The following is a 24,737-nucleotide window of genomic DNA, read 5'->3' as shown; positions in this document are numbered from 1 at the left end:
GAAACCCTTCCTCAGACTGATAGGGGGGACTGATAGGGCAGTCTGAGGAAGGGTTTCGGCCCGAAGCGTTACCTATTTCCTTCGCTCCATAGATGCTGCTGCACCCGCGGAGTTTCTCCATCATTTTTGTGAATCCCTAGACCTAGTTCAGTGAGCGTCCACTGAGGGTCACCTGGAGAGGTGACCGCGGAACCTCTCCGGGCGACCCTCGGTGGACGCTCACTGTACTAGGTCTAGGGATTCCTACTCTCCCGGGCAATATACCCTCCCTTTTTTCCAGGACCGAAAATGTCCGATTTTCGGAGCTTTTCGGTTTCCGGAATTTCGGATAAAAGGTTGTGCACCTGTACCTGCCATTTCCACGCAAGAAGAGAAACTTGCCTTCTAGATCTCTGTTAAACTCTCCCAACGCAGCTTTAACCTATGCTCTCTAATATTTGACATAGCCACCTCGGGAAAAAGATTCTGACAAGTTGTGCATCTCTCAATTTTATAAACTTCTACCAGGTCTCTCCTCCACCTCTGATGCTCCAGAAAAAACAAGTTTATCCAACATCTCCTTATTGCCAATATCCTCTAATCCAGGTAACCTCCCAGTGAATCACTTCTGCACCCTCTTTGTCCTTCATGTTATGCAGGGGCAGAACTACAAACAATACTCCAAATCTGGCCTAACAAGTTTTATACATCTGCAACACTACTTCCTCACTCCTTTTATACTCAACACCCAGATCTATGCAATACACTTTACCACCTTACGGTGTGTTGTCACGTTTATGGAGCTATGGACTAGCACCCCGAGATCCCTCTGTATAGCAAAGCTCCTATGGGTCCAACCATTATATATACAGCTGTACATAGAGTTGTATACTCTCCTCTTACGGTTGACCTCACAAAGCGCAAAAGCTCACATTTGTCCCGGTGATACTGCACCGGACATTTATCCACCCATTTTCTAACTGGTCTATGTCCTGCTGTATCCTTTGACGACCTTCCACAATTTGCGTTGTATGCAAACTTATTCATCAGCCCATCTACATTTTTGTCCAATGTCACAGAAGGTGTCCCAGCACTGATGCTTGCAGAACACCGTGGATTACAGATCTCGTCAGAAATAACACCCTCCACCACTACCCTCTGTCTTTCATGGCCTAGCTAATTTTGAATCCAACCTACCAAGCCACCGTGGATCCCATCTGCCTTGATCTTTGGATCAGTCTACCATTTAATAAAGAAATATCTGATGCTTTATTTTTTTATGTAAAGCAAGTCTGCACCATATTAGAAATCACATTTAATCAGATTTAGAACTGGGATGGTTCTTTGTAGACCGTAACCTTTTACTGCAGGAAAATTGCATCAAACTTGCACTTCTTGAAAAATACCACATTAAATGCAAGTTGTTGAAATACTGTGTGGGTGTCTATGCATTCATGCTTAGTCATTGTGCACATTTATGCAAATGCATATATATCTGCTGGTATATCATGGACTATATTTAACCATGCATTTGTTTCTATTTACTTGATATAAATTGAATATTCCAGCAGAGGAGGTTCCAAATCTTTGAAAGCACTGATCAATTTGTCCCAATCTGCTGCTTCTATTTCCATACAATTGTCATTTTATCATTAAAGCCACTAATGACATCCTGTATCAAAGTGACAAAGATAATATATTCATTGTCCATCTCAGTCTGCCTCAGGATTTGTCACCACCTTCCTCCAAAATCTCCCCACTTGCCTGGTTCAATTTTTTTAAATCTAATTGAACGCAGAAAATTAGCAGTGGGTTTGCATTCCAACCCAACCAAGACAAGTACAGGTACCTTTAGACTTTCGAGATACAGCAACTTTATAGATATATACACAATCACCCCATGTACTACCACTATCCTACATATTAGGAACAATGTACAATTTTACCAAAGCCAATTAACCTAAATACCTGCACGGCTTTGGTGTGTAGGAGGAAACGGAGAATGTACAAACTCTGTACAGACAGGACCAGTAGTCAGGATTAAATCTGGGCCTCTAGCTCTGTAAAGCCCCTGTCCCACTTGCGTGTCCTTGGCACGCTAATTATGCAACCTCGTGGTCGCGTTGAGGCACGACGGTCCCGCAAAGGTCACGCGCACTTCATGCGCCCGCGCAGCCGTCTGGAAAACGTGACGTAATTTGAAGATGGACACAAAATGCTGGAGTAACTCAGTGGGACCAGCAGTATCTCTGGAGAGAAGGAATGGATGATGTTTCGTGTCGAGACTCTTCTTCAGTCTGAAAGAAGGGTCTTGACCCGAAACGTCCTCCATTCCTTCTCTCCAGAGATGCTGCCGGTCCCGCTGAGTTACTCCAGCATTTTGTGTCTATCTTCAATTTTCTTGGCCCCGCTCTGGGAGTAGAAGTCCCACAACGGCCGTGAGCTCCAGGCCGAACTCAGTGATCGTTTGCCCGCATCTGCTGCTGTTGGAGGTGAGATGTTGTGTCGCGTCAGGATCTTGGGCCTGTACCACTTTGGCTGTCAGTTACGCGACAGGCCGTTGGCGCGCGAAGATTTCGTTTGCTACAAAATTTCGGAGTGCCGCGCGATACTGCGCACAACTCCATACCCCTCCGCGCTTCTCAATGGGACCAGCCCCCCCGCGGCCACACAATGCCCGTGCGCCTCAACGCGACGACGAGGTCGCATAATTTGCGTGCCAAGGACACATAAGTGGGACAGGGCCTTAAGGCAACAACTATATCACTCGGCTGCCCTGACCTCTGGAGCCTGTACCTTTGACCCCCTCATGCATCTCATCTACAACCTGCAAACAGTACAGTACACAATTCGGCTCATAGTTCTATCCTACACACTAGGGACAATTTAGAGTGTGTATAGTGCTAATGCAGTGGTTCCTGCAAAGACATACATTGTAACAGCGTGGATTTCTCACCCTCCCCCCCCCCCCACAAAGACGTACAGACCAACAGCCCAACTGACCTCGAATCCCGCATACCGCCTACAGAGCCACCCAACAGCGCCAGAGACCCGGTTCTGACCACGGGCAGCCCTGCAATCGCGCAGGCCCCCGGCGCACACTAGGGACAACTCTCTGGGTGCAGGATAGAACCAGCAACCCACACAATCCACAGCAGCCAACCAAACCACAAACCTGCACATCTCCACAACACGGGAGGAAACCCTCACTGCCACAGGGAGCACCCGAGGTCAAGATTGAACATGCGTCTCCGGCGCTGTAAGGTAGCAACTCTACTGCGGCGCCACTGTGCCGTCCCAAGGTAGTGTATTTTGTTTCCTTTACTGTTTATTGTGAAATGTATATTTATTGGTTTTTAGTAGTATATTGATTTATTGGTTTTAGTGTGGTGTATGTTTATTGGTTGTTTTTGCCATACTGTACTGTACATATTAATCGCTTATAGCAGACAATCGGTAACAACTGACACCATCTCTGCTGCGTGTGGTCTGTTATAGCAAGGGTTTATGGACAATAGACAATTGGTGCAGGAGTAGGCCATTCGAGCCAGCACCGCCATTCAATGTGATCATGGCTGGTCATCCGCAATCAGTACCCCGTTCCTGCCTTCTCCCCATATCCCCTGACTTTGCTATTTTTAAGAGCTCTATCTAGCTCTCTCTTGAAAGTATCCAGAGAACCTGCCTCCACCACCCTCTGAGGCAGAGAATTCCATAGGCTCACAACTCTCTGTGAGAAAAAGTGTTTCCTCGTCGCCGTTCTAAGTGACTTACTCCTTATTCTTAAACTGTGCCCCCTGGTTCTGGACTCCCCCAACATCAGGAACATGTTTCCTGCCTCTAGCGTGTCCAAACCCTTAACAATCTTACATATTTCAATGAGATGCCCTCTCATCCTTCTAAACTCCAGAGTGTACAAGCCCAGCCGCTCCATTATCTCAGCATATGACAGTCCCGACATCCCGGGAATTAACCTTGTAAACCTACGCTGCACTCCATCAATAGCAAGAATGTCCTTCCTCAAATTAGGGGACCAAAACTGCACACAATACTCCAGGTGTGGTCTCACTAGGGCTCTGTACAACTGCAGAAGGACCTCTTTGCTCCTATATTCGACTCCTCTTGTTATAAAGGCCAACATGCCATTCGCTTTCTTCACTGCCTGCTGTACCTGCATGCTTACTTTCATAGACTGATGAACAAGGACCCCCAGATCCCGTTGTACTTCCCCTTTTCCCAACTTGACGCCATTTAGATAGTAATCTGCCTTCCTGTTTTCGCTACCAAAGTGGATAACCTCACATATATCCGCATGAAACTTCATCTGCCATGCATCTGCCCACTCCCCCAACCTGTCCGTCACCGTGCATTCTCATAGCATCCTCCTCACAGTTCGCACTGCCACCCAGCTTTGTATCATCTGCAAATTTGCTAATGTTACTTTGAATCCCTTCATCCAAATCATTTATGAATATTGTAAATAGCTGCGGTCCCAGCACCGAGCCTTGCGGTACCCCACTAGTCACCGCCTGCCATTCTGAAAGGGACCCGTTAATCCCTATTCTTTGTTTCCTGTCTGCCAACCAATTTTCTATCCATGTCAGCACTCTACCCCCAATACCATGTGGCCTAATTTTGCTCACTAATCTCATATGTGGGACCTTATCAAATGCTTTCTGAAAGTCCAGGTACACTACATCCACTGGCTCTCCCTTGTCCATTTTCCTAGTTACATCCTCAAAAAATTCCAGAAGATTAGTCAAGCTTCATTTCCCCATCGTAAATCCATGCTGACTCGGACCGATCCTGTTACTACTATCCAAATGTGCGGCTATTTCACCTTTTATAATTGACTCCAGCATCATCCCCACCACTGATGTCAGGCTAACGTCTATAATTCCGTTTTTTCTCTTCCGCCTTTCTTAAAAAGTGGGATAACATTAGCTACCCTCCAATCCACAGGAACTGATCCTGAGTCTACAGAACATTGGAAAATTATCACCAATGCATCCACAATTTCTAGAGCCACTTTCTTAGGTACCCTGGAATGCAGACCATCAGGCCCTGGGGATTTATCAGCCTTCAGTCCCATCAGCCTATCCAACACCATTTCCTACCTAATGTGGATTTCCTTCAGTTCCTCCATCACCCCAGATCCTCTGGCCACTACTATATCAGGAAGATTGTTTGTGTCCTCCTTTGTGAAGACAGATCCAAAGTACCTGTTCAACTCATCTGCCATTTCCTTGTTCCCCATAATAAATTCACCTTTTTTGGTCTTCAAGGGTCCAATTTCAAGGTTCATTTATTGTCACATACACCAATTGGTGTAATGAAATTCGAGTTGCCATTCAGCACATTAATAAGAAAACAACATAACATTATAAAGGAGTTTAACATTAAAAATAAAAAACATCCCCCCACAATGGTTCCTATTGTGAGGGAAGGCACAAAGTCCAGTCCCCATCCCCTTGTCCACCCACAGTCGGGCCTATTAAGGCCTCCGCAGTCGCCGCTACGGCGGCCAGATGTTTCAGGCCCTTCTCGCCGGGTGATTGTGCTCCGGCGTCGGGAGAACCCTCTCAGCGGCTTGGGATACCTGGAACGGCCGCTTCCTTAACGGAGACCGCGGCTCCCGAAGCCAACAGGCCGCGCTCGATGAAGCTCCACCACTGGCAATCTCGGCGAGTGATCCCAGGCTCCGCGATGTCAAAGTCAGCGCGGCTGGCCGCTCCACAGACCCGCAGCTCCGCGATGTGCCAATTGGCGGACCCAGAACACGGCTCCAGCCCGGCGACCCAGGCAAGGCATCGCCCGCTCCGCGATAGCGCTCCAGCGCTGTGCCACCGCTGAAGCCGTGATTCTGGCCGGTCCCCTCAAGAAAAGCCGCTCCAGAGGATGGGGCGAAGATGCTGCTCGGAGGAAAGCCGCCTCTCCGACCAGGTAGGGACTGGGAAACGCAGTTACCCCCTTCTTCTTCTCCCCCACCCACCCCCCACATAAAAAGACTAGACCTCCCTCCAAGACAAAACACTATTTTAACATACTAAAAATAAAAAAGTGAAAAGACAGACAGCTGCAGGCAGGGCAGCCATACCCAACTGGACGGCGCCCCCTTCTTTGGTCTTAACTAAACTTTGGTCTGAACTAATTTTTTCCTCTTCACATACCTAAAGAAGCTTTTACTATCCTCCTTTATATTCTTGGCTAGCTTACCTTCGTACCTCATCTTTTCTCCCCGTATTGTCTTTTTAGTTCTTCTGTTGTTCTTTAAACATTACCCAATCCTCTTGCTCCCCACTCATCTTTGTTACATTGTACTTCTTCGCTTTAATATTATACTGTCCCTGACGTCCCTTGTCAGTCATTGTCGCCCCTTACTCCCCTTGGAATCTTTCTTCCTCCTAGGAATGAACTGATCCTGCACCTTCTGTATTATTCCCAGAAATACCTGCCATTGTTGTTCCACTGTCATCCCCACTAGTGCATCTTTCCAGTCAACTTTGGCCAGTTCCTCCCTCATGGCCCCATAGTCCCCTTTATTCAACTGTAACACTGACACCTCTGATCTACCCTTTTCCCTCTCCAATTGTAGATTAAACCTGACCATGTTATGGTCACTACCTCCTAATGGCCTCGAGGTCCTTTATCAAATCCGGTTCATTACATAACACTAAATCCAGAATTGTCTTCTCCCGGGTGGTCTCCAATACTAGCTGTTCTAAGAATCCATCACAAAGGCACTGTACAAAGTCCCTTTCTTGGGGTCCAGTACCAACTTGATTTTCCCAGTTGAAATCTGGGAGCATGTTGAAATCTCCCATAACAACCACAGCATTACTTTTGCTACATGCCAATTTTAACTCCTGATTCAACTTGCGCCTTATGTCCCGGCTACTGTTTGGGGGCCTGTAAATTATTCCCACTAGGGTCTTTTTACCCTTACAATTCCTTAGTTCTATCCATACTGACTCCACATCTCCTGTTTCAATGTCACCCCTTGCAAGAGACTGAATTTCATTCCTCACCAACAGAGCAACCCCATCCCCTCTGCCCACCTGTCTGTCTTTTCGATAGGAGATATTCCCTTGAATATTCAGTTTCCAGCCCTGGCCCTCTTGCAGCCATGTCTGTAATTCCCACAACATCATACTTGCCAATTTCTAACTGGGCCTCAAGCTCGTCCACTTTATTTCTTATACTTCGCGCATTCATATACAGCACTTTGGCCTCCTTATTCACTTCCCCCCTCACACCTGGCCCTGACCTTACTCTGTTGTCCCTTCTCGAGCTTTTCTTCCCATTAATTTGAGAATCTTTTGTAAATTTTCCTGTACTCACTTCCCCTTCAACTCCATCTTTATACTCCCAATTTGTCAATCCCTCCCCCCCACTATTTAGTTTAAACCCACATGTGTAGCCCGAGCAAACCTGCCTGCCAGAATGTTGGTTCCCCCTCCATTTAAGGTGTAACCCGTCCCTTTTGTACAGGTCACCCCTACCCCAGAAGAGATCCCAGTGGTCTATAAATCTAAATCCTTGTTCCCTGCTCCAGCCCCTCAGCCACACATTCAGATCCCCTATCTCCCTGTTCCTGTCCTCACTAGTACGAGGTACTGGAAGCAATCCAGAGATAACCACCCTAGAAGTCCAGCCTTTCAGTCTTCTTCCCAACTCTCTGAAGTCGTGTTGGAGAACCTCCTTCCTCTTCTTCCCGATGTCATTTGTGCCTACCTGCACAACTACTGCCGGCTGTGCACCTTCTCTCTCTCTCTCTCGAATGTTCTGAATTCGGCTCGTGACATCCTGAACCCTGGCACCAGGGAGGCAACAGACCATCCTCGCATCTCGTCTGCCGCCACAGAATCTCCTGTCTGCTCCTCGGACAATGGAGTCACCCACCACTAAGGCTCTGCCCGATGTCGGTCTCGCCGGTCGAGTCCCATCTCTAGGATTGGAGCCACCGACGTGTCCGCCACTCGGACTGGAAACATCGTCAGTTCCCAAGAGGGCGTACCCGTTTTCATTAGGCACAGCCACCTGGTTCTTCTGCACTCCACAATTTCCACCCTTTCTCTCCGTCACACACCTTGGTTCTTCCCGTATCTTCGGCGTGACTACCTCATTGTAGGTCCTGTCCAGGAAACTCTCATTTTCCCAGATGGCCCTGAGGTCATCCAGCCTCTTCTCCAGTGCACCAAACACAGTCCTACTGTAATGTTATACAAGAATATCAATTCCTGGTCTCGGTTCCACCTCTTCTCTCCTCCAGAGCCCTAACTAAGCTTAATGGACAAGCAGTAACTTTCTCCAGTGAAACACTGACAAGCCTGTAGTTCCCAGAACAAACTGTTCTCCTTCCCAGCTCTCCCTCTTTCTACCATTGGTATGAAACTGAATGAGATAGTTTACAATCTTGGCAACACATTTGACTCAAAAATTAGCTTCATGCCACTCATTGGTGCCATCAAACTGCATTTCCACTACTATAACACTGCTTAATTTTGTGTCCGCCTCAACTTGCATGTTCTTGAGCACCCATCCACATTGCCTTCAAACTTGACTGCTCCACTGCATATGTGCCTGATCGTCATTGTTCCTGCAGATGCTGATGTCCTACCTTGTATCCAAGTCCTGCTCACCCAATCATACACTTGCTGACCTGAAGCAATGGCTTGTGAATTCTCATCCTTGTTTTCAAACTACTCCAAAACATATTAAAAGCATAAAAATAAAGTTAATTAAAATTTGAAACATAAATCATGCAAAATGATTAGTTAAATCTGATTTTTTTTTTTTTTAAAGTCAAGAGTCAAAAGTGTGTGACATATATACCGAAAAGGAACAATGAAATTCACGCTTGCAGCAGCATAACAAGTCTGTAAACACAAGCTTCAATATAAACATAATAAAACAAATAAAAGTGCAATAAATAAATAAACAATAAACACCATGGCACAGCTAGAGCCGCTGCCTCGCAGCGCCATAGACCAGAGTTCAATCCTGATCTTGGGTGTTGTCCTCGTGGAGTTTGCACATTCTCCCTGTGACAGCGTGGGTTTCCTCCCTGTGCTCCAGTTTCCTCCCACATCCCAAAGACTTGCATGTTTGTAGGTTAATTGGCCGCTGTAAATTCCTCATAGTATGTAGGGAGTGTACAAGAAAGAGGGATGACAGAGAACGAGTGCAAAACAGGTGATCGGTAGTTGGCGTGGACTCAGTGGGCCGAAGGGCTGGTTTTCATGCTGCATCTCAAAACTAAAGTGGTGCAAAATAAAAGTACGGTCCCTAGTGCAACCAGGACAGTTTGTAGTCTGAAGAAGGGTCTCGACCCCAAACATTACCCATTCCTTCTCTCCAGAGATGCTGCCTGTCCCGCTAAGTTACTCCAGCAATTTGTTTCTACATTCTGGACACTTTCTGGGCTTTTTGTGTATATCTTCGGTTTAAACCAGCATCTGCAGTTCCTTCTTACAGTTTGTAGTTTAGTTGGTATTTGTAGGGTTCAATCGGCTGATGATTGTTGGAATGATGTTGCTCCTAAACCTGGAGGTCAATGCTTTCAGTTTCTTATTACTTCTTTCCAATGGCAGGAGTGAAAATAGAGCATGGCCATGGTGGTGTGGATCCTTGATGTTGTTGGCTGCCTTTGAGGCAGCGCTTCCTATAGATCCCTTCGATGGTAGGGAGGTCAGTATTTATGACGGTCCGGGCAGTGTCCAGCATGTTTTGAAATCTACTTTGTTCAAGTTGCTCAACCAGGCTGTGATGCAACCAGCCAATATGCTCTCTATCGTACACCTGTAGAAATTCAAGAGCGTATTCATCGACATACCAAATCTTCTCAGGAAATAGAAGTGTCGATGAGCTTTTTGTATGATTGCATCAATGTGGCTGGGTCCAGGACAGATATCCAGAGACAAGCACACCCAGAAAATTGAATTTATTGACTCGTTCCACCTGTTGATAAAGACAGGTTTGTGGATCCTCAGCTTTCCTCATCTGGTCAACAATCAGCTGCTTGGTCTTACTGATGTTGAGAGCAAGGTTGTCGTTCTGGCATCATTCAATCTGACGATCAATCGATACTTCCATTCATCATAATCCGTAATTCGTCTAACAAGGTGAGTTGAAAGATGGAGTTGGAGCTATGTCTGGCTACACTGTCTTGGCTAAGGAGCGAGTAGATCAAAAGACTGAGCACACAGCCCTGAGGCGCCCCGGTTCTGATGGTTATCGAGGAGGACGTGTTGTTGCCAATTCGTATCTATTATGGTCTGTTGAAGTGGAAGTCAAGGATCTTGTTGCAAAAGGATACGCAAAAATCCAGTTCCCCAAGTTTCGTAAGAAATTTGGAGGGGACGATGGGGTTGAATGTTGAGCTGTAAGGGGCCTGTCCCAGTTGGGCGTCACTTGCGCATCATGCAGATGGCGCGCAAAGATTTTGTACATGCCAAAATCCTGAGGTGCCGCGCGCGACCGCGCATCACAGCCTACGTCACCATGCACGCGTAATGTGCACCATGCGCGCATCACGACACGTGCGTCATAACGCGTAAATGACGCCTGTGGGACAGGCCCTGTAGTCGATGAACAACAGCCTGACATACGTGTTCTTATTGTCCAAGTAGTTCTGTGCAGAGTGCAGAGCCAGAGAGAACATATCAACGGTTGATATATTATGGCAGTAGGCAAATTGTAGTGGGTTGGTATTTACCTTACTTATCTTGGTATTATTTATTATTAATAAAATGATTTTATTGGTATTATTAGTGTTATTACTATAACTTATTCATCTCCCACAAAGTCATTCCACTTTAATGAAACAAATGAAGCCATTGAATTCTCTCTAATATGTTCCAACCTGAAATATAAACTCTGGATTTCTCTCCAGAGACGTTTCCGAATCTACTGAGCATTTACGGCAATTTCAGCACAAGTACAGCGGGCAGATTTCCCAGCATAAAGTGGCATACTGCAGGAGGCCACAAGGGGTATAACACCACAGGTTTAACTGCGGGGACAACAGCTTGTAGTTAAAGAGCGAAAGGCCAGCAGCTTTGCGTCAAAACAGCGGATCCTAAACAGAGATCTCAGGCCATGTGGGATCTCAGTGAACATATCACTACCGCACAGTAAATAAAAATCAAAGGCTGGTTACAATAGAAGGCCATTCAACCAATCTAGTCCACCCCAGTGATATACACAAAAAGCTGGAGTAACTCAGCAGGACAGGCAGCATCTCTGGAGAGAAGGGTGACATTTTGGGTCGAGACCCATCTTCAGACCCAACCCGAAATGTCTCCCATTCCATTCTCCAGAGATGCTGCCCATCCCGCTGAGTTACTCCAGCTTTTTGAATATATCTTTGTTTTAAACCAGCATCTACAGTTCCGTCTTACACATTTAGTCCATATCAGTTCTCTACCAGAGCAATTCAGTAGATCCATCCCTAGAAGATGGCAGTGGTAGAATTGCTGCCTTACAGCGTCAGAGATCCGGATTTGATCCTGACTACGGGTGTTGTCTGTACAGACTTTGTACGTTCACTCCGTGATCTGCGTGAGTTTTCTCCGGGAGCTCCAGTTTCCTCTCACACTCCAAAGACATACAGGTATTTAGGCTAATTGGCTTAGGAAAATTGTAAATTGTCCCTAGTGTGTGCAGGATAGCATTAGTGTGTGGGGATCGCTGGTTGGTGAGGGCTTGGTGGGGCGAATGGCCTGTTTCTGTGCTGTATCGCTAAACGACCGAAGGGAATGCAGATGCTGGAATCTGGAGCAAAAATAAAACAAACTGCTGAACGAATTTCAGCTCTTCTGTAAAATTGAAAGTAATATATCATGTATCATACATGTTACAACACAGCTGCCGTCTTAAACAATAGATAATTGAGTAACTAATATCATTAGCAGTCTGTTACAAAAATGGCGCAAGACATACTGCTTTGTTATAGTTCAAGAAATGCAATATGCTGGGTCCTTCTAAGCTACAACATGAAAGTGACAAGCATGCAAGGTCAACAAACCACAGAGCTGAACGCCAACATACAATTGCACATTTGCACTAGAATACATTGTGCATTTTGTGGCGGCATGTCCTACTTCTTGGTTTCATACCGATCACACAATGCACAAGTATCTCCATGGGACCTGCTGTTGTACAATGCATATTACAGCAAAAGTCCTCTACCTTAGCCAAATGCATAAACATACCACATGCAACACCTTTCCTTTTCTCATGGGATGTGGCAATTGATGGCAAAGGCAGTACTTAATATCCAGCCCTCACTGCCTTTGAGGTTGATTATTTCTGGTGCTATGCTTACTTCTTGTACACTGTCTCTCGTGGTTAGTTGGTAACATTCCTGTCTGAGTCAGAAGGTCCTAGTTTAGGTTCAGTCTATTATCTCCTTCAATGCCATGCTGTGGAGGATGGCAGTGGAAAACGAGGCATCCTTTCAATGAAACAATTACATTGGGCCTAGGCTGCTTCTGCTTGACTGGCTGGATTCAAATATCCTCTGGCACCACAGGCTAGGAATAGATTGATACCCTCAACAATTGTCATTTCTTAGCTATCACCAAGTTAAAAAGCAAATAACTGCTTACTCAGTACAGTCTGTGGGCTTTGCTGTGCAGAGAAGGATCCCTCATGGAGAACCATCTTTCAAACCATGAAGACATAGGACTTTTTTTTTTTTAAATGACAACCATCCTTACTCGTTAGCTGAGAAAGAGAGCACGGTGGTTCAGAAGAGTTATCAGGAAGTGAAAACAGCATTTCTCTCCCCAGAAACAATGCTGGCCTTCTCAAGGGACTGAGAGTTCGAACAAAATCAATTCAGTTATAAAAGTCAAGAGATATGAGGTAAAGGATTTTTCAAATCTATCATAGATTACTACCAGCAGTTCCACTGGAAAATAACCTTTAATTACTAGCATCGGCAACCCTATAGGTCCTTTTTGTTTATAACTTCAGGCCAATTGAGCATGTGTAAGTTAGAAGTGCAGTAGCTGTCCCAGATGAGAGCCTCAGGGGCATTGAACTCCTTCAGTGCTTGGACCATACATTATATCTCATTAGGAACGTCCAATGTATTAAATACTGATCTTTGGTCTCAACGGAGAGTTCAGCATAAATCCTTAAAATGCTAGTACTGTGAGATCAAATCTTCTATAGCCGACTCCGGATGCTTACAAAAACATGGGCAACTTACATAAAGATTCTCTTAGTAGTCTCATAGACTGTGAGACTGGGACTTGAATCACAAGCCAGGAGATTGTGGGTTAAGGCTAGTCTGGCACACAACAGAAGCCATTTAGAAACAGGGATCTGCATTTCCATAGCACCATTCTCAGTCTTAAACCATAGAATATAGAACTGTAGAGCACAGGAACAGGGCCTTAGGCCTCAATGTATAGAGCAAACATGATGCCAAGCTAAACTAATCTCATCTGCCTGCACATGATCCATGCATATTCACATGCCCATCTAAAATCCTCTTGAACGCCTCTTATCTGCCCCCTCCACCAAACGTGACCACCACCATACAAAAGCATTTTATAGCCCCATGGACTTGCTTTCTTATATCAGTGGAGAAATAACAACATAATATGTATACCCCAAGCGTCCACGTGCCACAATATGACAATGGCTACAGCATGTGTGGTACTGGACAAGGTCAAACATTGGTACGTACACTTGGGGTCACTCTCCCAATCTAGAAATGGTACTATAAATATTTACTCAACAGCCAGACGGGTTCAAACTGACACCTTGTTGGAAGTGCGTGAGACCATGCAGCACTTCCTCAGCTAAGTCAGAGTCATTGAATTCAAACCAACATTGTAAAAATATAGCCCAATGCCAAACTAAAAGCACCTGTAAAGGGCATGAACAACTGGGAATCACTCACTTCTGACAGAGAGGAGGAATTTCTTCTCTCAGATGTGATGAATTTCTGGAACTCGAGCCCACACAGCTTTGGGGGTCGAGTCATTGAATATATTCAAAGCAGAGAATGACAGACATTTAAACTACATGGGGAATCAAGGGATATGAAAAGTGTGGGAAAGTGAAGTTGTGTCCAAGATTGGATCAGTTGTAAAACTATTGAACGATTGAACAGGGTCGGAGGACTGAACAACTTCCTCTGCACCTTTTTTTAAATGTATGTTCTTTTTTTATAAGCAGATGAGTGACAGAACTGACATAGTGGAGCACTGCAACACGAGATAAGCTTCATCCGTCCATTGCAGTTTCAATGCATCTAGCCTGGGAGAATGGGAGGAGTCAGTCACGGGGCCAGCTCATGATCAATTGCCGTTTCTAATTCCAATGTGTTCCAACAGCCAAATCAAGCCAAACTTGTTGACACACATGGAATACTGTGCAATGTTTCAAGTCTACGGCTTACAAAATAGAACAAAGGAGCATTGAATAAAACGCAAAAAAAATATCTGGGTTAATATTACACAGGAAAGAGTAAACAGGCTGCCTATTTTCTGCAGAGAAGTCCAATGGTGACCTGATAGCGTTCTTTAAGATTATGAATGGTTGTCAGAGGAAGGATATTTCGATCTTGGAGCCCAAAAACGCACATAATAAACCCACTGGGGAATTCAAGATAAACGAGATTCAGACCACTGTGTCCAAGAGGAGCTGCCACTGATCATACAGTTTATCCAAGCCTTCTTGAAACAACTAAATCTGCCTCTACTATAGACTCAGCACATTCCAGATCATGACAGGCTGCATGAAATATTTTCCTTCTCAACACCCTTCCTTATCTGTTTTCTTTCATTCAAGCCATACACAAGTACAACAGGTCGCGCAGAGAGAAAAATATCAGAGTGTAAATTATAGTGTTACATCATTACAGTTACAGAGAAAATTGAGTAGATTAAAAAAAATGCAAGGGCTACAATGTGACAAGTTGGGAGATAAGGACTACATGCTTATCTTATGAGAGGACCGTTCGGTAGCGTAAAAATAGCAAGGAAGAAGCTGGTTTTAAATCTGGTGGTACATGCTTACAGCCTTTTTTGTGTGATGAACTGTGGGAAGCAAGTTTCATATGCTTTGGATCAGAGTTGAATTCTAATGTCAGAGCTTCAGAACAAGTAGTGTTACATCAGGTTAGAATAACTCAAGCCAAAGTGCTGGAATAACTTTGCACATTGTCTTTTCTTGTTAAAACAGCATTTGTAGTTCCTGTGTCTACAAATAATAACCACAATACGTATGATGTGTTGCAATGATGGAGATTGCCGAGTCTGGTTGAAACGTGCAACCAAATCACTGTATGTTCCATACGCGTTAGTTAAGGGGGGGGGGGGGGGGGGGGGGGGTCACTGTTAGGTCTCCCAGTGCCCCGTGGAGCCAATACAGTATAGCGATCCCCCTCCCCTTTGCAGCGTAGCCGTTACCCTGCATGTTTTGTGCATGTTAGTACATTTGTTGTGGGAGGGGTTGTAATGCAAGCCGTTAACGGGGCTGGAGTGAATAATTGCAGAACCAAACTGCACACATTCCATCCCGTTGTGAACTAGAAGTAGTCTCCTCAAGATGAAGCTTTGCGCCACTGCTCAGTCCTAAATCGGCAAATCTCCGACTTTACCATTAAAAAAAAACCATGTTAGAACAGATATTATCACCAGTCCGCCGAGTGTTCCTGCTGCACTGTCGGGACTTTTCCTTTTTGCATTGCAACGCAGGAAACCACTTCCTCCTCCCTCCCCAAAGAAATCTCAATACTACGCTCAAGGCAGCCACCCACACACGGTGTCGAAACACGTTGTGTTCCTCCCTGTCCGTGCCGGGGGCGGCGAGTGAAGTGCCAGGCTGGTTTTTAATAGTGATCAGGCGTCTTAAGTGCGGCAGTGTCGAATGCACCGGGTAACTTAGGAGGCGTGCCCATCCACAAGAGTCCAAATCGGCACTCAGAACTGAGGCCAACTCATCAGGTGAAGAAATCACGCTGAAACCACCTGGAAACGTGGCCGTGTTCTCTGACACGGTGGTGTCAAGTTGCATTTTAAGCGAAGACTTCAAAACATTATTTAAAGAGATGTTGGTGTACAATACACAATCTTACCAAAAATATCCAGACAGGCTGCTGCTCAAGCATCAATGCATTTTTTAAACGTTTTGTTCCCTCCAGGAATCTATGAAGGTATGGGGGTTTTATGGACGATGATACCTGTGCAGTGTTCTCGTCCCAAAAGCATGTAGCAGATAGCAGTCTTCCCTCAAGGCTGAAAAAATAGTTTGGAAATGCAGCACGTCCCCAACAACTCGCTGCTGCGCTGCATCCGCTCTTACCATCGCAATGCTGTGGTGAGCTTGCATTTGGCAGGCTGAGTCATAGAGTTTACCTCATCGAGGGCTGAGCGAACATTGTTGCACATTCTCGCGGGGGAGGGCGGTCTGACAATTGCACATCTTCTGTGCACAAAACAATCTAGGCTCTCCGTCCTCCGTTCCCCGCCTCCTCCACCCCCTTTCCCCAATACTTTGCAAGCTGCTTAATGCAGAAATAACCGCAAATTCCCCACATATAGAAAACAAATGCTTTGTGATATTCCACGACTACTTCCTGCTGCCGTCAGAAAATGGCACAAGGCCCTTTTAAATCCCGTAAACATGCCGGGACTTTCCGCTCAGTGACTTACTTACACGGGTTCAGTTGAAGTAAATTCGCAAGGGCCAATTTAGAGGGTCAATCAAACTCAGGACAAAGTGTTAAATGCGAAGCTACCCGGATTTACTAATTAAATTTCAAGTCATATTTTTTAAGATAAAACGTCATTTCAAAAAAGTACTCAAAGCACAGAATTTATGCAACGCGAACCTTTGCAAACAACCTTTGAATTAACCAGCTAATTTTAAGAAATGAAAATAACTGGGTGTGGGGGATATTATAAATGTATCTATGACGGTAGATTGAGTAACTATTTCACCAACGCCAGCCACCCTGGCATCCCCCAATCCAAACAATTCCAACTTGTGCCTGCAGACTCGAGTCACCTGCTCACGTCAGTTTCAGTCCGCGTACACTAGCGACAGAAAATCGCTCGACTCGACCCACGCAAGGAAAATTGGCAACATTTTTGCAGGCTGTGTCCACATTCGAAAATAAAGTTTAAAAAAACATAAAACTTCCGCCAACTTACACATTCGCAGGCGCCAGTAATCCCTGCAAATCGCCAGAAGTTTCTCAATCCAGAACTTTGCCTGTAAAGGGTGTCCGTTCACTTCCTAGTTAAGAAACTGCGACTTATTAAAAGTTATGCGGTGACGTCAAAGCAGGACCCAGGCTGCAGGGGAACAAGTCTCAATCTCCAGATTTCATTTCTTGTTCTTAGATTTGTTCCCTTTTATTTCATGCATCATTTCTTTTTGCTCTGCGACTGCACGACAGCACCCTCCCCGCGCCACTAAAAATAAAGAACTATTTTCTGAACAGTGCATTGGCCCACGCAGCCTTGTCTCGAGGGAGCCGCAGTTGCTATTTCACAACTTGGACCTGCCCACGATTTCATTACGGCTGACTTGGTAAACTTGTTGCTTTGGGCAGGGATTAGCCTGTGACCAGTTTTTGAGCGTTGTTTTTTATATTGCACGGTTACACTTTAAATCGCGGTGTTTTAAATTGCACGGTGTTCGTTACATTTCGTGTTTGCACATTTGCGAATTGTGGAAACATCTGTGGTTTGGTTGGGATGAATAAACTGGATCGGGTGGAAGAAACCAGCACAATTATGTGCAATCATCCAGTTTTTATAATCGTGTCGATGTAATACTCTTACAGGCTCTCTCTGCTGTGTTGAGGAAGCACACTGATGGTGATGTTTCTTAATCGCTTGGAGGTCTGCCCGTTCATCAGCACTGAAACGACCGGATCCTTATCTTTAACTTTTCAATTATATCACGCTTCGTTTTGCTTCCAGATAGTCCGAGGGCATGTGAGAATTGTGAGTGGGAGTTGTACTTGGTCCGTATTTCTACTGTAACATATTTGCACACACGTGACACGCACTAATGGCGTTTTTTCATGTCAAGTACATTTATTTTGTAACCGAAAGCTCACAGCCACAAGTGGGTGTGTTATCATTTGATCCACCAGGGTGGTAATACCCTAACCAGTGAGATATTTTGTCAGTTTTGTGTACCTCATTAGGGGCTGTCGTCAATAGCTTTTTACACACGAATAGCAGACCATTCGGTCCAACTTGTCCATGCCGACCAAGATGCCCCATCTAAACTCGTGTGATTTTCCCCAATTTGGCCATATCCCTTTCCTATCCATGTGTCTTTTAGATTTAAATCTTTTTATTTGAATTTCACAGCAATTTGCATACATACAATGATAACAGACAGTGACAGTCAAGGCATAATTGTGCAACAGTATGTAAGCAACCCTCAAAGCCCTTACCCTTACCCACCTTCAACCCACCTGAATCAGGTCGGAACCAAATGGGGATAAACAACACTCACATACATACACATCCACACAAATATGGTAAGATAAACGAAACAAAAAGTACTAAAAAAAAAAAAAATCCATGTGTCTTTTAAATGTTGTTATTGTACTTGCCTCAACTACTTCCTCTGGTAGCTCGTTCCATATGCCCACTACCCTCTGTGTGTAAAAGTTACCCCACAAGTTCCTATTAAATCTTTCCCCTCGCTCCTTAAACCTAAGCCCTCTAGTTCTTGACACATCTACCCAGGGGGAAAAATATTCCATGCATTCGCCCTATCTATTGTCTATTCCCTTCATGATTTTATACACCTCAACAAGATCAGCCTCCAGCACTTCAAGGAATAACGTCCTAGTCTGTCCAACCTTAGTCTGTCCAACGTCTCCCTCTAGCTCAGGTCCTCAAGATGTGGCAATATCCTTGTATATCTTCTTTGCACTCTACACAGCTTAATGCCATTTTTTGGCTAGCTGGGTGAGCACAACTGAATACAATACTTCCAATCATAGCCTTACCAATGTCTTTTACAACTGTAACATAATGTCCAGCCTTCCTTACCCAATTCCCTGACTGTAGGCCAATGTGCAAAAGTCTTCTTCAACATCCTATCTACCAGTGAAACTTTCATCAGGGAACTATTTACTTGTACTCCCAAATCTCTCTGGTTTACAACACAGCCCATGGCCCTGCTGTTCACAGTGAACGTCCTGCCCTGGTTTGACTTCTAAATATGCAACACCTTACACTTATTTTAATTAAACTCTAATAGCCACTCCCCAGCCCACTTGCCCAGCTCTTGTCAACCTTGACTCTTGTCAACCCACTTCACTGTTTATAACAACTTTTTTAAAGCATCATCTTACTAAGCATACATTTTACATTCTCATCCAAATTGTTGATATAAATGACAAAGAGCAATGGGTCCAGCACTGATCCTTGAGACACCCCACGAGTCACAGGCCTCCAGTCAAAAATAAACTTTCACTGCTACCTTCTGTACTCTGTTATCTAGCTCTGCCTGGTTTGGTTGTGGCCTAACCTTCCAGAACAGCCTACCATGCAGAACCATATCAAAGGCCTTGCTGAAGTCCATACTGACAATTTGCACGGTCCTGCCCTACCAACTTTCTCGGTTACATATAAAAACGCAATCACATTAATGAGACACTATCTCCCATGCACAAAATCATGCTAACTATCACTAATCAACCCATAATTCCAATAAATGGGTAAAAAATTATGTGATAGCTACATCCTGAACAATTAAAAGGAATCCTTCAAATTGGAAAGTAGAGTGTCATTGCTAATTGTATGACCTATTAGTTTCTCCATACTGAATTTGTGGAAATACGACAAACCCACCAGGACATGTTAAGGCCTATTAGACAATACGCCAAACACCGCTAGCTTTCAGCTGTGCCAGGATCCAGACTTTTTCACATGATCCAGGGTCTCAGGGTAGGAGAATCTAGAACTAGATAGGGGGTATAGGTTTCAGTGAGAGGGGAAAGGTTCACTAGGAACCTGGGGTGCAACTTTTTCCAACAGAGGGTAGTGGGTATATGGAAGGAGATGCCAAAAACAGCAGTTAAGGCAGGTACAATAACAACACATGAAAAACATTTGAACAGGTACATGAATAAGAAGGGTTGAGAGATACGGGCCAGGCGCAGGCTAATTGGATGGGGCATCCAGGTCAGCATGAACAAGTTAGGCTGAAAGGTCCATTTCTCTGCTCCCATATGACTCAATGAAGCCAGCCACTCTTATCAAGTCAGAGAGAGAGCCTGGTTTTATATCTCCAGCTTTAATAAGCAATCAACTTGCAGTTCCAAGTATTGTAAATGCAACTTTACCCAACTCATGTAATCCCCCCCCCCCCCTCCTCCCTCCCTCACCCACTCTGCCCCCATCATTTTCATGGACTTCTATCACAAATGTTTGCAGATTTATCGTTCATTCCTAGAGGCTGAGGATATCTTCCAAATTTGACAGAGTTTTTGATTTAATGGGAACAGAAATAAGACTGGGAGATGGGTTCCTGTGGAAAAGGAAGGTCGCATGCTAAGTGAAAGAGAGTTAACATGCTGTTATAATTGCTCTCATAATTGTGCAGCCTTCAATCAGGTCATCCCCTCAGACTCCTTCACTCCAAGCAAAACAAACTCAGCCTATCCAGCCTCCTCACAACTGAAATGTTTCATCCCATGCAACATCTTGGTCAATCTCCTCTGCATCCTTACCAGTGCAATCACTAACATGTAGTGGCTAGAAATGCACACCGTACTCCAACTGATGTTTAGCTAAGTTGCACATAACTCCCCAGCTTTTATATTCAGTTCCCTGGCTATCCTAATAGCTTTCATCATAATTTTATCTACCAGTGCTGCCACCTTCAGGGATCCTTAGATTTGTATTCCAAATCCCTCGGTTCCTCAATACTTCGTAAGGCACTTCCATTCATGTTTGTCCTACTTTAATTGGTCCTCCCAAAATGCATCACATTGTACTAAGCAGGATTAAGTTTCATCTACCTTTGTTTTACCAACTCATCGATATCTTCCGTGCCAAGAGGCAGGGAGATGAAAAGTCATGGGACAGAGGAGACACCATGGGAAAGGGATGACTTGTATCGGGTGGAAAGATGCAATGTCATGGAAAACAGATGGGTTGTTGTGGAACAAGGAAATAAACGACATCGGGAAGGCTGGCTTGCAAGTCTCTCAGCAGGAGAGATTACTGCCATCATAAGGCATATTTGATCAACTGGTCTTGTTCTACCCATTGTTTTTCTTTGTATAGCACTGACCCAGTCTGCATTCCGGACTAGCAGAACTTGCAATTCAATATTTGGCCACAGCCTCTTTTTATCTTATCTCCCCCCCTCTCCCCCCTTACGGACTACATAGATAAAATATAGATGATTGAGGAAAAAATGTTATGCTCAAATGGTGGTTGGTATCTGGAATGGAGTGAAGAAGGCAGAAAAACTCATGACATTCACAAAGCACTTGAAATACGTTGGCATAAAGACCACAAGCTGAGTGCTGGAAAATGGAATTAACATAGGCATGTAGTGTTTTCCCCTGACTCTCAGTCAGAGGAAGGGTCTCGACCCGAAACGTCACCTATTCCTTTTCTCCAGAGATGCTGCCTGACCCACTGAATTACTCCAGCTTTTTGCATCAATCTTCAGTTTGAACAAGCACCTGCAGTTCCTTCCGACATATACTTGATAGCCAGCACAGACATAGTGGGCTGAAGGGCCTCTTTGCACACTGCATGGCTCCAGCTCCAGGATGATTCAAAGACTAAAAATATGGGACCACGATGCACTGGGTCCGGAAGGTAAAGGGGTGTGGTAATTGAGATGCTAAATGATAATGAAAGGAAAAAGGAAGACAGAATATTTCCTCTGACAGGAGAGAACGCAGAACCAAGGGAGGATAGGATTCAAACCATACTGTTCAGTGTGATATCAGGAAGCACTTCCTTACGTGGAGTCTTTACCCCTGTCAAGTTTTCACCATCCCCCCTGACCTTCCTCTTTATGATGCAGAACAGTCACTCCTCATCAGAGGCCTTACCTTTGTATCCCTACATCCACACCTCATTGAGTTCCCAGCCCACCATGATGTTCTTCTCTTCTTCCATCGCCTCCACCTCCGGAGCTTTTTTTTTTATTTTTATTTTTTAATAATATTTTTATTAGAAGTAGACATATTATAAAGTATAATTGCATATTATAGTAAAAAAACTTTTCATATACATCAGTCATACATTATTAAAATTTTCAATTGTCGATTACTTCTACTTCTAGTGGGGGGTTTTTTTATATAGAAAAAGAGAGAAAGAGAGAGAAAAGTTACAAATATCAAAAAAAACAAAAAAGGTGGAATGGATTACTTATAATACGTCATTGGAGATAGGTTCGTAGATTATAAAGTATGACTTTTCATCTAATCCTGAGTTCAAGTTTCAGTTGGGTTTTCGTGCCGGGCCAATCTATCCCATCAGATAATTAATGAATGGAGCCCATATTTTATCAAAAAGTTCTTGTTTGTCCATTAAGACAAGTCTAATTCTTTCTAGATATAGGGTCTCCGACATTTCCACAATCCACATTTTAATTGTGGGGGTCGTAGGGCCTTTCCAAAATTTTAATATTAATTTTTTCCCGGTTATTATACTGTAGTCGAGGAAATTTCTTTGGCTTGTTGTGAGTGTTAAACTTTGCTCTGATATTCCAAGTATTATTAATTTTGAGTTTGGATCCAGTTTTGTATTAATAACCTGAAATTATTTCAAAAATATCAGTCCAGAAGTGTTTAATTTTTATACAATTTGCAAACGTATGTGTTAAATTAGCATCTAGATGTAGACATTTATCACAAATAGGAGAGATTTGTGGGAAGATTCTATTTAGTTTTATTTTATAGTGTAATCTATGTAAGACTTTAAATTGTATTAAAGCATGTCTGGCATTTAACGAACATTGATGTATATGTTGTAAACTTTCGTCCCACAAATCTTTCGTTATAGGATGACCTAATTCATTTTGCCATGTGTGTCTATATGGTTCTGTCGGTGGTACCTCGTTGTTTAGGAGGGTGTTATAAATATAAGCTATTAATTTTTCAGTGTTAGGATGCTTGTTCAAACATTCATCAAGGATTTCTGGTTCCCTAGTCCTGCATACTTGTGTGTTAGATTTAACATAATCTCTAATTTGTAGATATCTGAAGAAATTATTTGAGTGCAGTCCATGATTCTGTTGTAACTCCTGAAATGAAAGAAAAGTGCCTTTCCCATAAAGATGTCCAATCTTTTTAATTCCATAAATTTTCCATTGTGTGAAACCCTTATCCAAAAAGGATGGTTTGAATAAGGGATTATTTACAATGGGAAGGCATAGTGGTATATTATTCAATTTTAAAACTTTTTAAAATTGTTTCCAAATTCGTATTCCACTATGTATTATGGGGTTCTCCTTATAGGTTTTTTTGTGCGGTTTTGTGGTAGCAAATATGATCGGTCCAATTTCAAAAGGTAAACAGTCTTCCTTTTCCATCCTTAACCAATCTGGTTGTTGATCCATTTCTTCCAGCCAGAAATTCATTTTTTTAATATACTGCCCAAAAATAAAACAAGAAATTTGGCAAAGCCAAACCTCCATTTATCTTTGACTTACATAAATGTTTTGTACTTATTCTATGATTCTTATAATCCCAGATAAAACTTGTAACAATGGAGTCGACTTTTTTGAAAAAAGTTTTTGGGATATATATCGGGATAAATTGAAATAGGTACAGTAGTTGCGGTAAGAAGATCATTTTTATAGCATTAATTCTACCAAGCATTGAAATGGAAAGTGTTTTCCAGTATTGAATATTCTTGTGTAGTTTATTCAGTAAGGGTGGAAAATTTAGTTTAAATAAAGAGGTATATGTCTTAGTTACATAGATTCCTAAGTATTTAAATTTATCTTTAACTATTTTAAAAGGGGATTGTTGTAATGTATGTAGATTGAGTTTTGTTATTGGCATGATTTCACTTTTATTCCAATTAATTCTATATCCTGAAAACTGACCAAATTGAGTTATTAAATTTAATAGATTTGGAATACTAGTTTCTAACTTTGTAATATATATTAGTACATCATCTGCATATAAGGACATTTTATTCCTTGTTTCTCTAGTGTTATATCCATATATTCCTGTATGGGTTCTAACGCTTTCTGCTAAGGGTTCGATTGCAAGAGCAAATAATAGTGGGGATAGTGAACATCCTTGTCTACAACCTCTAGAGAGGTTAAATTTAGTTGATAACATTTGGTTTGTTAATATTCTAGCTGTTGGATTAGAGTATAACAATTTAACCCATGTACAGTACTTCTCTCCCAATTGAAAATTTTCCATCACCGAAAATAAATATGGCCATTCAACCTGGTCAAATGCTTTTTCAGCATCTAACGAAATAATTGCTAGATCTGCATTAGGAATTCTATTGGAGTATATAATATTGAATAGTCTTCTCAGATTATAAAATGAATAACGTTTTGGAATAAAACCTGCTTGGTCGGGGTGTATTAATTTGTTAATCACTAAGCTCAATCTATGAGATAGAATTTTAGTTAGTATTTTCTGATCAGTATTTAAAAGGGCTATTGCTCTATATGAACCTGGGTCTTCAAGATCCTTATCCGTTTTTGGTATGAGTATGATTGTAGATTCATTTAGAGTTTCTGTTGAGTGTAAGCATATTTGTACA

General features: G+C 43.4%; 1 protein-coding gene across 3 annotated transcripts in view; it reads right to left on the bottom strand.

Moving 5' to 3' along the window:
- The window catches only part of mideas (mitotic deacetylase associated SANT domain protein), a 69,767-nt gene extending 52,332 nt beyond the window's left edge, over positions 1–17,435 (bottom strand). Inside the window, exon 1 of one of the 3 annotated variants that reach the window (XM_033026757.1) lies at positions 17,157–17,435. The gene's annotated coding sequence lies outside the window, so the exon portion shown is untranslated. Of the gene's footprint in view, positions 1–16,078; positions 16,375–17,156 lie in introns of those variants that run through there. The other 2 variants (XM_033026759.1, XM_033026758.1) reach the window with 2 other exon arrangements.
- Between the last annotated feature and the right edge of the window lie 7,302 nt (positions 17,436–24,737).

The sequence above is a fragment of the Amblyraja radiata genome, chromosome 9 (genome assembly GCF_010909765.2).
Source record: "Amblyraja radiata isolate CabotCenter1 chromosome 9, sAmbRad1.1.pri, whole genome shotgun sequence".
NCBI classification, from domain to species: domain Eukaryota; kingdom Metazoa; phylum Chordata; class Chondrichthyes; order Rajiformes; family Rajidae; genus Amblyraja; species Amblyraja radiata.
Note: the sequence above shows the minus strand (reverse complement) of the source record. Positions and strands in the feature narration are given on the sequence as shown.